The sequence below is a fragment of the Botryllus schlosseri genome, chromosome 11, assembly GCF_051294905.1.
Source record: "Botryllus schlosseri isolate E-star chromosome 11, Bs_hap1, whole genome shotgun sequence".
NCBI lineage: Eukaryota > Metazoa > Chordata > Ascidiacea > Stolidobranchia > Styelidae > Botryllus > Botryllus schlosseri.
Window position 1 is genome coordinate 16,715,954 of NC_137246.1, and position 13,212 is coordinate 16,729,165.

Genomic DNA, 13,212 nt, shown 5'->3' on the forward strand with positions numbered 1-13,212 from the left:
ACACGGCTCACTCTGCACAATACCCGAATGATACTCTACTAAAGAGTGTTGCGACTAGGATTTGTACAGCTACCCAAGGGCGTAGCCAGAAAAAATATTTGGGGGGAGGGGCGAAAAATTCGATGACGTAAATGAGCCCCTCCCACCTAAAGATAAGGAAAATGGGCTAAACGATGGTCTTGGGCCCTTATTGGATGATTAACACAACATTTGAGGCGATCTTTATGCATATATTCCGCTCATATAAAGTGATGTGTGATTGTAGCAAACTCTGAAGTCAATACTTTCGCGCGAAGCGCGAAAATTTTTTGGTTAAAGAATGAAAATTGTTCATTATATTGTTACTTGCATATTGCAAATACGTTTTCATTATCAGATTTACCGGCAAAGCTGATAGAAGTGGTGTCATCGAACATTCAGGGCAAGTACACTTGAACTATGTTCATAACACACGGCAAGACTATATTTAGAGCAGTGGTTCTCAACCGGTGATCCGCAAAGCCTTTTCAAGGGATCCACGAAAACTCCAAATTTGCAAAATGGTTGATAACCTAATAATAATAAACTATTTTTGGTTTGTTTTAAATTAGAGAGATGATGAAGCACTTTCGCTTCATAACTGCTGAAAGTTCAGGACTCACATAAACAGAGAATGGCCGTCTGAGATGAAATATTCCACCGTGCAAAGTCATTTTAATTGCCAATAGCCTACATATACGAACACATTGCTGTTTAGGGATGTTTTGCAGGGGGTTTTGGAAATAATTGTATGCAGAGATCCATTTTCTCCTATGAAATACACCGACCGCTATTCCAGAATAACTTCACGATGAGCTGCTAGATAGAAATGACTAGGCTGGAGGATATATTGATCCATGAATGTTGCCATCATAGCCAAATGTGTCGTCGGAGGGGTTACGCGTTATTATTACATTCGCCACCACCTATCTCCGTGGAAATGGATTCTCGGCACTCGTTCATATCAAATCGACGACGTGGATTTTCAAGACATAGCCCTGTATTTCAAGAAATGCAGCTACAGAATTCGCTTTAAAGTAATAAAAAGCCGGTGTTATTGTCAAGAAAGGTCATTACGCTGTTGTTTATCACTAGCCTACAGATAATAATTGCACAAGACAGATGGAGGTGGCATGATAATAGAGGCAAATTTTAAATAAGAACTGGGGGTCCGCCGGGGTACGTGAAGGTGCACAGAGGGTCCGCGACAACAAAAAGGTTTAGAACCACTGATTTAGAGTTTGTATAAGGTGGACGCTGGACGGGACAGTTGTCATTTATTGCTGTTACTTCATGGCTTGCGGAGAAAGCTGTCACCACTCAAGTGATCGCTCACACACAAGGTCGTAGCCAGAATTACATTTTTTTTTATTGTGGGGGGGGGGGGGGATTTTTATGAGTTTAGGAAAGCTCTCCCGTGGGAACACCTCGCAGGACCGTACATCCTGCCATGGGCAATTTCATCACTACCCTTTATTCAGACGATTCTTAGACGCACGCACACACATACCCTATGGAAGCTTCCAGTTGCTTCCAGTTGAAAAGCAGTGTGCATTTCGGACCTATAGTCGCGCGGAGCGTACATGTTTTTGAGTAAATGAAAGTATTTGATCAATAATATTGGTGTGTGTATATGAGCAAGTGGATTCCATTCCTAATAATTACTTCGTTGAAGCACGGATATTTAGTGACCTCTGGTAAAGATTGATGCTAGTTTAGAGATTGGAATTGCTGATATATATACCAGACCAAATTACAAAACTCCTTTGATCAGACTCGTGCGATTTCAAATTAGCACTTTTTAAAGGGAGGTGGCGATATTTTCCTGTGCCAGTCGCATTCATGTCGGAGAAGTCTGATTGCAGGGACAGGATCATTAGGCGCCAGCCATTTAAGTACCCGAAAATCTATATCGAATACATGCGTCGGTTTTATGGCCGTCAATCATTTTGGGAGCGCACTTTGCGGAGTTGCATGAAACCTACTTTATATGTCTTCGTGTGTCCCGTAACGGGAATTGTCGGAGCTAACAGACCCCAATCCCCATACTAAACTGACAACCCTAAACTCAATCAACCCAACGACCTTGAGTTACTCTCGTGTGTCTACTGGTACTGTTGTATTCTCATAATTAAGAATGCAGCTAAAATCAATTGTGGGTATTTGCGGAAGATTTTTTTCGGGACACCGATATTAAAAGCAATACTGTTATGATCATGGACACTAAATCGCGCGAAGCGCGAAGAAATTTTTTAGGTTGCATTCATCTGCCCTAAAATAATGTCATATTTATTGATTTTACGAAAAATTTTCCAAAAATTGGGGGGGGGGGGGGGGAAGCGATCGCCCCTTTCGCCCCTCGCTGGCTACGCCAGTGCAGCTACCTCTGTGCATCGAAATCTCAATGCGGACGGATCGAAATCTCATCGAAATCTCCGAACGCGGACTGTCGCTCTAAGACGCCCACGACCGCGAAGGCTGGAGGCGCTTAACAAGAGCCGAAAACTGATTCTCTTGATGTTCTTTTCTTTCCTGTTTTCTTTTGCCCTTTTTATATAATTGAAAAGTCGATATATATATATGAATATATGGAAGAACTAATATTATTGACACAATACATTCACAAAATTTAAAAGCCAGATGCATATACTAAGCCTCCAAGAATTTACATCGATTACCCAATGGTCGGCCCAAGATCAGTGTTTTTTTGGGAGGAAAGAGGCTGAAAAATGTTGTTTGGGACCTGGTTACAATACACAATCAGATAACCGCACCGACCTAACAGTACAGCTGTCAAACAGACGATCTCCTCGGACCCGTGAAGAAATCTGTTGCAGACCCTAACAATCACCAGAGCTCACATTAGAGATGGCCCAATTCAAGACCGATGTTTCTCTCTACTTCTGTATACAGTCGATAGGCAAAACTTTGCTAGTGTGACGTCATATAGACAGACAATGTGTTCATACCTCCTTGTGAAACCCGCTAGTAGGCGCTAAAGAGTGTCCGTAATTGGAGCCACAAAATATGGTAACCCTAATTATCGAGTCAGCATCATCATTTCCCTCTGTACAATCAGAGTGTAGTTTTACAAGGAAGTCTTTGGTCCGACCGGTTCTGGCATTGAACCCACGACCTACAGACCGGGAGGCTGACACTCCGCCACTATCTGTTATTTCGACGATGAATATCTGCCTTTTCAAAAAATAACAAAGACAAATAAGAATATAAACAACATTTATAGCTATGCCACGACTCGCAAGTGTAGAAAAAAAATTGTTCAAGAATTTGACAATTGGACACAACACCCCAAGCGGATGGAAATGAAGCTTAAACCGCCGAGTACATAGTGGCACGCAAGCACAAAAACCCCGCTGCGTAATCTAACAAGATATTTTACAAAATTTACCGGTATCATATTGATCACATGAAATCAATCACATCCATGTGTGATCAATTTTAACACGACCTCCAGTCTTATTGTACAATCAGTAGCGAAATCGCGAAGCGATTACCTGTGATGCATCGTAACACATCCGAATTTGGTGTCGAGAGGAGACATCAGACGGGGTTTCGTCGATGAAGAACTTTGTTTGATCCTACTGATATCTTCAACTTAAACTTCTGATGATGTTATAAAAGCGATAATGAGAGAGGGAAGTTTGTTTTTCTGGGTCAAATTTAACGATTGATCGTAAGAGAAATTGTATCGGACAGCGTTATCATTTCCATTTCCCGTAGAAAACTACGTGTAGACAGAATCCGTGACGAGTTCACCGACGCAAAACCGCACATATTGTTGGCAGCGTGAATATGGAGTATATGGGTGGGCATTTATTTTCTTCCGCGGGCCAAATGAGAAGTAGAAAATCCATTGGCGGGCCGAGTAAAACCTTTTAGCTATATTCTCCAGCGTATTTTAATTTTACTTCCAAATTACATTGATGCTAGCAATCCCAGCGGATATAATTTGATGGCATGGAAGTTTATGGCTGTTAATGAGTGAATTCTGAAATATCACAGTCCGACAATACACAGAGCAATACCTGTAAGCTTCGGGTAAATCGCGCGGATCGCGAAAAAAAATTCATTTAACTTGGGCTTCGCGCCTCTTTTCTGATGCTTTCACGCCTCCAGTTCGAGAACCACTGCACTTAAATGTCTATGCAATAGTACAGAGCGTATTTTCTAGATCGCTGCCTTCAGAGCCTCGTGCACAGGGTTATGACTTGAAAAAAAATTGCCTGTAGCTGGAATTAATGAGCATTTTGGTATAAATTAATAAAATTATAATCATTTTGTTCAAATCGATAAAAATATCCCGCACAAACTAACTTCAATTTTCGACATTGGTCCAAATATAGAAAAAAATACAATTCAATGGTATTCTTTGCTACAAATTTAATCTTCAAATATATGTCCTTTTGCACTTCTGGTAAAATTCATCCATCAATTTGACTTCCCTTTCTGTTATTATGTTAGTGCCAGGGATAACTGTAACAGACATATCCGACTTCCAATGGGGTTTTACGGCACTTTATCGCTGCAGGACATTCGAGCGCAAAGATAGCAGCAATATAATCTTTATTATATTCTAGAGCCCGACCGATATTGGATTTTTGGGTCGATAACGATTGAAAACCGATATCTCACACCTTGTCCGATAATCCCAATACATTCAGCCGATATTCAAAAGAAGTTGGATATAGATAAGAACATTTTCAAAGCTTCAGGGCATTTATTTGAACATATTTACAGCCATCATTATACTTGAACATGAAATAAACTAGAAAGGCTGCATCTGGACACCTGTAAAGTGCAAGCTATATGAAATATATCAATATTCTCAGTCTAGCGGTCAAAGATTATAGTTTTCTGACTTCCTACCGCCATGTTGTGACGTCACGAAAATTGTCGATAATTTTTCAGCTCCAATGGCCGATACCGATGATTCTTTCAAAGTGTGATATCGTCTCGATATTATCGGCTGGGCTCTAGCGGGGCCTACGATAACCAAGGACGGGTTTACCCCTGACTCCGATATATAAATCTTCTTTGAATTTCAGTATTCGGCTTTCTTTTTTTTTGTCATGCCCGTTAAACCTTTATGGGTGATAGATATGATGAGTCGTATAGCAATCGCGAGCATTGATTGACTTGTTTTACGAATTAGGGATTTGGAAACGTATCACGTAACAATTTGAATGCTTTGTCGATAGACCTTGGTAGCGCCGCTCCGAAAGCTCATGTATCTAATAAAGTAATATTCATTCGCAAGTGGACGTTAAACAGAGTGTGAAAGCTATATCAAGGTCTCACGTAGCAATTTGAGACACATAACGTATAATGCGTAATGTGACAATGTCAACAAAGAAGGTTTGAACTAAACTATACGGAAAGAGTGATTTCTTGTAACTTTAATTGCTACTCATACTTCACCACATTGCCTTTATTTTGAATATGGATTACGCATGCGAGGTACGTAGGCAGCGTAATAGTGGCATATTCATGAACAGACTTCAAAGTAAACGAATTTTCTGTCGAGTTGATACAGCCTATATGGTTTTAGTCAAGTTTTATGTTTTGAATTCCAAGCAACCTTTCGCGGGCCGCACTTTGCCCAGGTCTGATATATACACTTGTAACCTAACGAAAGACCATTTTACCATACAGTTTACTATCGCCTTCGAGCAATCAAGTGATGTCTGTATTTCCATTTTAAAATGACATCACAATACATAGTTCACACCAAGGCGCTCCAGCAAAGGGAAGATAATATAGGCTGTCTCTAGTGCAGTGCTTCTTAACCTTAACTAACCCGCGGAACACTTACGCTAATCAGGGAGCATTTGCGGAACCCAAAATTTTACCTGAGTCATAAAAGCAAAAATCTACCCCACTACGCATTTAACTTCACATCTAAAACATTACTATAGATTGCTGTTGCACAACATAAACTGTCCATCAACATACTGTTAAAAAGAACAAAACCATTAAAATATGATTTCAACACAAAACAAAACATTATGATAAATATTCGTTGCAAATCTGCTGATCCATATCAGATACCAGTTCAGAAATGGCAGGAAAATGGAAAATGTTATCGTACCTAAGCGTCATACCAATTGATTGACTACAGAGATCTTGTAAATATTGAAGATTGATCTGGCATTTCAGAAAGACTGGGCTACGATTTCAAATCCCGACATCCCTTACGTACACCATATTGCACACTACGTACAAAAACAACAGTCGCGATTCGATTAGTTATCGGGTCCAATTGCCTGCAACCAACGATGGCCAAGACCGACGTATCATCTCAGATCATATGTATGAGTCGAGTGCGTGTGTTGACCTACAGGGAAACCCTGAGACTGTTTCAGGCAGCGTCTAGTGTTTCATAAAACATCGATCAAGAACCAGTGCAATAAATATTGGAGATACAATTGGCATTACAAAAGGACACGGTTTCGGTTTTGAATTCAAACCCCCCTGCGTACGGCACTGCAAACGACCTGAAACCACGGCATTCAAAATTCGGCTACTGATCGCGCCTATAATTGCATGCAGCAAATAATGGATTGTCGTCACAAATCACATATATGAATTTTATGTGTCTTGACCACTTGCGGTTCCCTTGCTGTTCCGTGGAAAACCAGTTAGGAACCACTGCTGTAGTGAAATATTCAACTTCAAATCAAGATTATATAATTTGATAGGTTGTTATTGGCGCAGAACTTGAAAATCCTCTGGTGATGCGCAGTTCACGAAAATAAAGAATAAATGTATTTTAAGACTGGATATTGCGATCAAAGCAATATCATATAATTGTTATGATCTTATAGTAGATTAGTCAACTATACAAGAAAAAAAATCATTGCCTTCTACTCGTGATTAGAGTCCGACCGATATTGGATTTTTGGGCCGGTACCGATAAGACCGATATCTAACACCTTCACCGATAACACCGATATATTCAGCCGATGTTCAAATACGGTGGAATCTACCCAAAACGGCGCGTTTTCAAAACTCCAGAGCATTTAATTCAGCAGCTTTACAGCCATTGTCATACTTGAACATGAAATATACTAGAAAGGCTGCATCATCAGGACACCGTGAAAGTGTAATCTGTATGTAATACAGCAATATTTCCAGTCTATCGGTAAAGGATTATAGTTTTTTGACTTCCTATCACCATGTTGTGACGTCACAAGAATTGCCGATATATTTTCACCTCCAATGGCCGATACTTCCTGTAAAATATGATTTCGACTCGATATTATCGGCGAATCGATAATGACCGATCGGGCTCCACTAGCGATACAGTCTATAGCAGTGGTTCCCAAACTTTATCGGGGTCAGGGCCAAATTTAGAATTTCAGAGTACGGCCGGGGCCGCACGAATACCAAGGCAATGAAAGGAACCCAAAATAGTCACCAAAATATGAAAATTGGCATTGTTCCGAATCCGATCATTCGCTTGACGCCATTGGCCATTGTGTTGCCTTTGCTGGCTATTTCAGAGTAGTTTTATTGCCCTGGCGAGATTTCAATTCGTATTTTTGGAATCAGTGCGACACTTGCTTTCGATAAACACCGACATATCAAATTATTCGGACGCTTGGGTTGCGAGCTGTAGGACTACCAATTATGCTGCTTTTTGGCGGCTAAGCAATACGCATCTCGGCGTATTCAATCGCGAGTCACTTGTTGCACATCTATCCGTAAATTAGTTATTAATACCCAGGGCCGTAACAGCACTTCGTTTCTCTTGGGCCCCCCATAGGGTGATAAACAGAACTTCGAAGCCCCCAAACCCCCCAGGCTAGATGGCTGTTTACCGTTATTTATCATCTAATTCGGGTGTCCGTTTTAGGCAGCTTCTCTCGACTAATCGCACGATCGCGCAAAATTTTCTATAATTCATGACTGAATCGGTCAATATAATCGGGAATTGCAGATATATTGGTATCAATTTTTATCCCCTCTCTGCTCACGTAATCAGATTGACCGGTTGAGCCGAGCGAGTTGTGTTTGAAAAGATAGGACCACTCAATAATAATTAAACATCTTCGGGCGTATACCCGTTGGCAGGAACGAAACAGCACTTCGTCCGGCCCCCAAAACACTTAGGTCTTGAGCTCCCATGGGGTGATAAACCGACCCCCCGTGCCGTTGCTCGCTTCTGCCACGAAATCAGGATCCCCGTTTAGTGAGCCAGCGTGGAGCGCGAAAATTTTCGATAATTCAAAATAAAATCTGCCAATAAGATCGGGAATTGCATATATATTGCTATCGATTACTTGTCCTCTCTGCTCACGTAATCAGATTTACCGGTAGAGCTGAGTGAGGTGTCTTGGAAACTGTAGGGCCCGTAAATAATAATTAAACATATTCAGACGGGTGGATCCGTTGGTACGACTTCGTTACATGATGTTATTTGTTATTTCGTGACCTCCAGTCTGCTATATCAAGAAATATAGAATCGCCCAAGCATACTAAACTAAAAGATGCACACGATTTCAAATTGGTAGTTCTTCACTGGCATATAATTCTTCCCTGCGGGATGGTAGCCTATTTGTCTCGTGACGTTCAGATTGCCAACACAGGAACATTCGGCGCCAGTCATTTAGGCGCCTATGGTCAATTATACCTGTATGAATTTTGAATATACATAACGAAGTTTTCGGTCAGCGTAAGAGCAGTCCTTTTCGGCCAAGTTTTTCTCGCTGCCGATTGTTCTGGCACACTTCGTGGAGTAATATGTTACATGGCCTAAAACTTTATATGTCTTCGTGCGTCGCGGCGCGGTAATGGCCAACGCCGATATGCCCACTTCTATAAATCTTGCGTATTTAATTTGGTCGAAGAGTACCCAATAAGTAAGGTACTTGAAAACTTGAAATCGCGCGCAGCGCGAAAAATCTTTGAAAAAGTTGCATAAAATTTCATAAAATACTCTATAATTTATGCTAATTCACTAAATAATTTTGGGCCCCATTCGTGCTCGCTCCCCCCAATTGGGGGGCTTGGGGTGCGGGAGTTACGTTCCTGTCAATACCTATGTCTATACCTATATCTATAGGTACTGCCCGTTCAACTGGAAAGTTAGGGCACATTGCATTGAAACAGCAGTGACGTAATCTTAGCAGTCTACTCACAACTTTCCTGCAATCCTAATTCAAAGCTCCAGACTCCAAGCCAAGCAAGAGTATTTTATCAATATAATTTTTTTTCATAAATCGATTTCTCAATATTTTTGTGGGGGCCGCAAGAAGACTAGTTGGGGGCCGCATGCGGCCCTCAGGGCCGCGGTTGGGAATCACTGGTCTATAGAGTCTAGAGTCTAGACGTTAGTTGGCGATGCGTGTAATCTTGGTCATAGCTTCATTAATGGGAAAGGACAAGGGTATATGTAAAGGCCTACCAACCCAAATGGCCCATAATATTAGTAAGATATAGGTTCGGCATAATTATGCCTTAATCATAATTATCATGATCATAACATGACGACACGAGTGATAAAATGACTAAAACTTTAACATTACAATGCCAACTCTATTGCGTGTTCGGAGCTATTGCTGCAGGTGCCAAGGAAGTTTTATTGGAAATAATTCAGATTGATTCTGTCGCTTTGGTTGCGCAATCGATCGCGCGAAAACAACACAGAGAACTGGCCGCCTAATCAAAGATTCCAGAAACAAGATATGGGAGCTAAGATTGCACCGTGAAAACACTCTAAATTCTCGTATTTCCTGTGTAACCTGCGTTCGTAAAATGATTAGGCTTATTCCGCGTCTATGACCAGACCATTGACCGGAAATATTTTGTGAAAAGGACGGGGTAGATTGGTCTATAGAAAATCGCAGCGATGAACTTGTGAATTTAAGCTGGTATATGATGGTAGTCGTGTCAGTTATAGCAAATATGGCTCATTGGAAGTTTATGAACATAGATTCCAATCCACGCATAGATGTACGAAAAGTGATTAATGTTTTTGATTTTTTAAATGTCAAATCGTTACCGTCAAAATCGCGACAAAATCACACTTTGTAAAATGTTATAAACTGCATTTTCCTCCGTAACCCGGTAAGCGAAAATCACAGTGCGATGTTGAGATTACAACGTTATACATCGCATCGTTATCGCAATGAAGGTCTTGAAATTATCAGTTTGGATGTATGAACTCATATCACCGCCGAGGCTATTATTCATCAGGATTAAGCTTAGAAGACATATAATGTATGGGCAAATCTAATCACACCTTTGACGATGACTTGTGTCAAGTTGAGTCTGTTAAATGGAAATTTCAGAATCACTTTTGTAGCGTTGTTAGTTCATCACCGACGAGTATCACGAACGCCGCCGTTTGAAAGTTGACCAATGACCATCTATAACGCTTCGACTTATCAGAATATATGCACAAGTATTGTTCGAATAGTTTGTCCTAGCTTATTTTGATACCTGTTAAAAATGTTCACTATATAGTGATACCAAAACCTCGCCCAAGGGAAATATCTGCTTGCTTACTCTCTCTCTCTCTCTCTCTCTCTCTCTCGCCAAATAGTAACATTAGAGATTTATTAACTATACTTAGGACATGGTCGGTGAACAAATGGGCATTCGACATAATAACATGCGACAACTGGGCAATGGGCATGCGACACATGAACAGTGAACACGTGGGTTGAATTTCGGGTTAGGTTGGGATTACGGTTGGGGTTAGGGCAGGTTTTGGGTTTATAAAGTCAGATCTGCAGTGACCTAACATTTGGAATGTATTACCGCAACATAGAGAGAGAGAGAGTCTTTATTTTTCATCAAACCAAAATACATAACACACGGCAGTGGTGGTGGTACAGAAAATATGCATGCACAGTATTCGGTATTAGATAGGAATGATCGATAAGACCGTGAGGGTCATCTAGTCTGATCACACCAGCATCAAACAGGTACACTTGACTCTAAACAGTCTGGCTGTAAAAAAAAGTTACAGTAGTTAAAAAAATAAAATAGAAGAAAAATTAAACGATGGTAGCAAATGATCAATGAAGCAATGTCTGGGCGAGGTAGGGCAACAGTGTTAGTGTAACGATAAGAGGTGATCAAGTAGGGCTTTTTTGAATCTATTATAGGGCAATTCACGGATATGTGGTGGCAATGCATTCCAGATGATAGGTCCCGAGTAGTCGATGGACCTCTTAGTTAAGTTGCTATTGGGTGGGGGTAAGTAGATATTTCCTTTAGACGAGGATCTCGTGTAATGGGAGTGGACATTTTTAGCATATATACGTGATAGATTGCAAAGAGACTTTATTGATCCCTTATTGGTATCGTCATATTAACACTGTTATCATTTGGCATACTTATGAAGTAAAATATTCAGGATTAATTTTTACAGTAGTTTTATTATATGTGGAAATAAGTTTATCGAAATTGTAAGGGGCATAACATCTAACTCCCCTTCGCAATACCGACATAAGCGATTTACCATATCCCATCACAAATTCAGCAGAGAATCTCGTTAGGGAGGGTATTTCAATTCACTTTCCCTACATTATTTCATGTTGTATATAGGATGTACCAGTTGTACTTCTGAATTCAGTCCAGCGCGGTATAACACAATGCACGGGTATTGAAATAGAACACTATTACATGGGGTGATAGGCCGAGGTGGATGTTAGATTGAGAGAGTGTACAATGTAGGCTACGTCGGACACATAGTCGTTTCGATCTTCTTCTATATGTTCATTACATCTTATTGTGTCTTGTGTATCATATTTATTGTACATTAATTGTGCGTCTTGAGCAGATAAAAATAATCGCACCGCTGATTATGATTATAATTTAATGCAGATGTGAGTTTCGCCAAGTTTATTAGACGTGTTTTACTTACGACAAGTAACACAAACTTGACATATTCTCGAATAACTTGGAGAAGTTACAAATAATGGTAATCTTTACTATGTATGGTCATAGGGAAGTATGTGAATCGACGAAGCAATATTTCCTTCTCCGCTAAGTGGGCAAGTCATATCACGCCATCGTAGGTAATATGTTATCTATGTCGACAGGAAAATCTCCATTTAGCGTTCCACGAGAATGACATAACCATAAATATGACGAGTAAATATTTGAAAGGTTGTCGGTGACCATTCGAAAACGCGTGGGAGTGTAGATTTGTGAAGAATATTAAGCCATTCGCAATAGTTGTTACCGCACAGATGCGATTAGAATCTACGGGTTTTGGGCTAGTATAGTCCATCATCAGCCCGGATGATTCATTTTAACCAAGCATGTTGCTAACGTAAAGCTGGCTCAATCCAGAATGTTCTACGAAGCCGCCACTCCCGAAAAAGCTTCGCGGTAGGATTTCGGGAATTCCTCACCAGCTAAATAGGTTTAGACAAGAGATTAAAGCTATGTGCGTGCTATAGCTTATTCTCGTACAGTAACATAAAGAAACAGTAACTCTCTCATCCGATCTGTGCGAGCAAGTACGTTTTATGGATCACCAGATTCGCTGCTAAAATAGTATTTAGCTTGCACTAGTACGACGATGTGTAAAGCGAGCTTATTTTTTGATGTATGCTATGAAAAGTGTCGGATTGACGCGGTTGGAAATATACCTAATCCCAATATCTTGGATTTAGTACAACACCATTTTAAGAATTTGAGCAGAATACACGATATATAGACTCTATGAAAAAGGATGTACGAATAATGAATATCTATGCATCATCGTTACCAACATCATCCCATTTTTTGCTGTGCACTGAAATCTTATAGATGATGAATGCATTTCAAAAAGTGTTCAACAATACTATATGTATTATATATGCTGGACATCGCTCCAGAGCCATGGATTCATCTGACTGGATCTATCATTCTCTACCGAAACCGATGGAGCCCTTTGATTGATTCAACAGTTTGGCGAGGCATATACGCAAATCCACCAGATCAGCGCTATTCCCCTTAGACTAAATTATTTACTGTCTCAATACAGGGAAAATGGACGAATCACTGTAATAGCTATAAAAGGACGCACCGCGGCCACTTATCGAGCTCGTTTATCACAATGGCCGTTACAGTTTGACTTCGATATAAAAAAGCAAATTACAACACTGTTTTCATCGTATAAGGCTCTCAACAGACTAAACCCGTTCCTCCAGAAATTCGAATCAGACCGCTCAA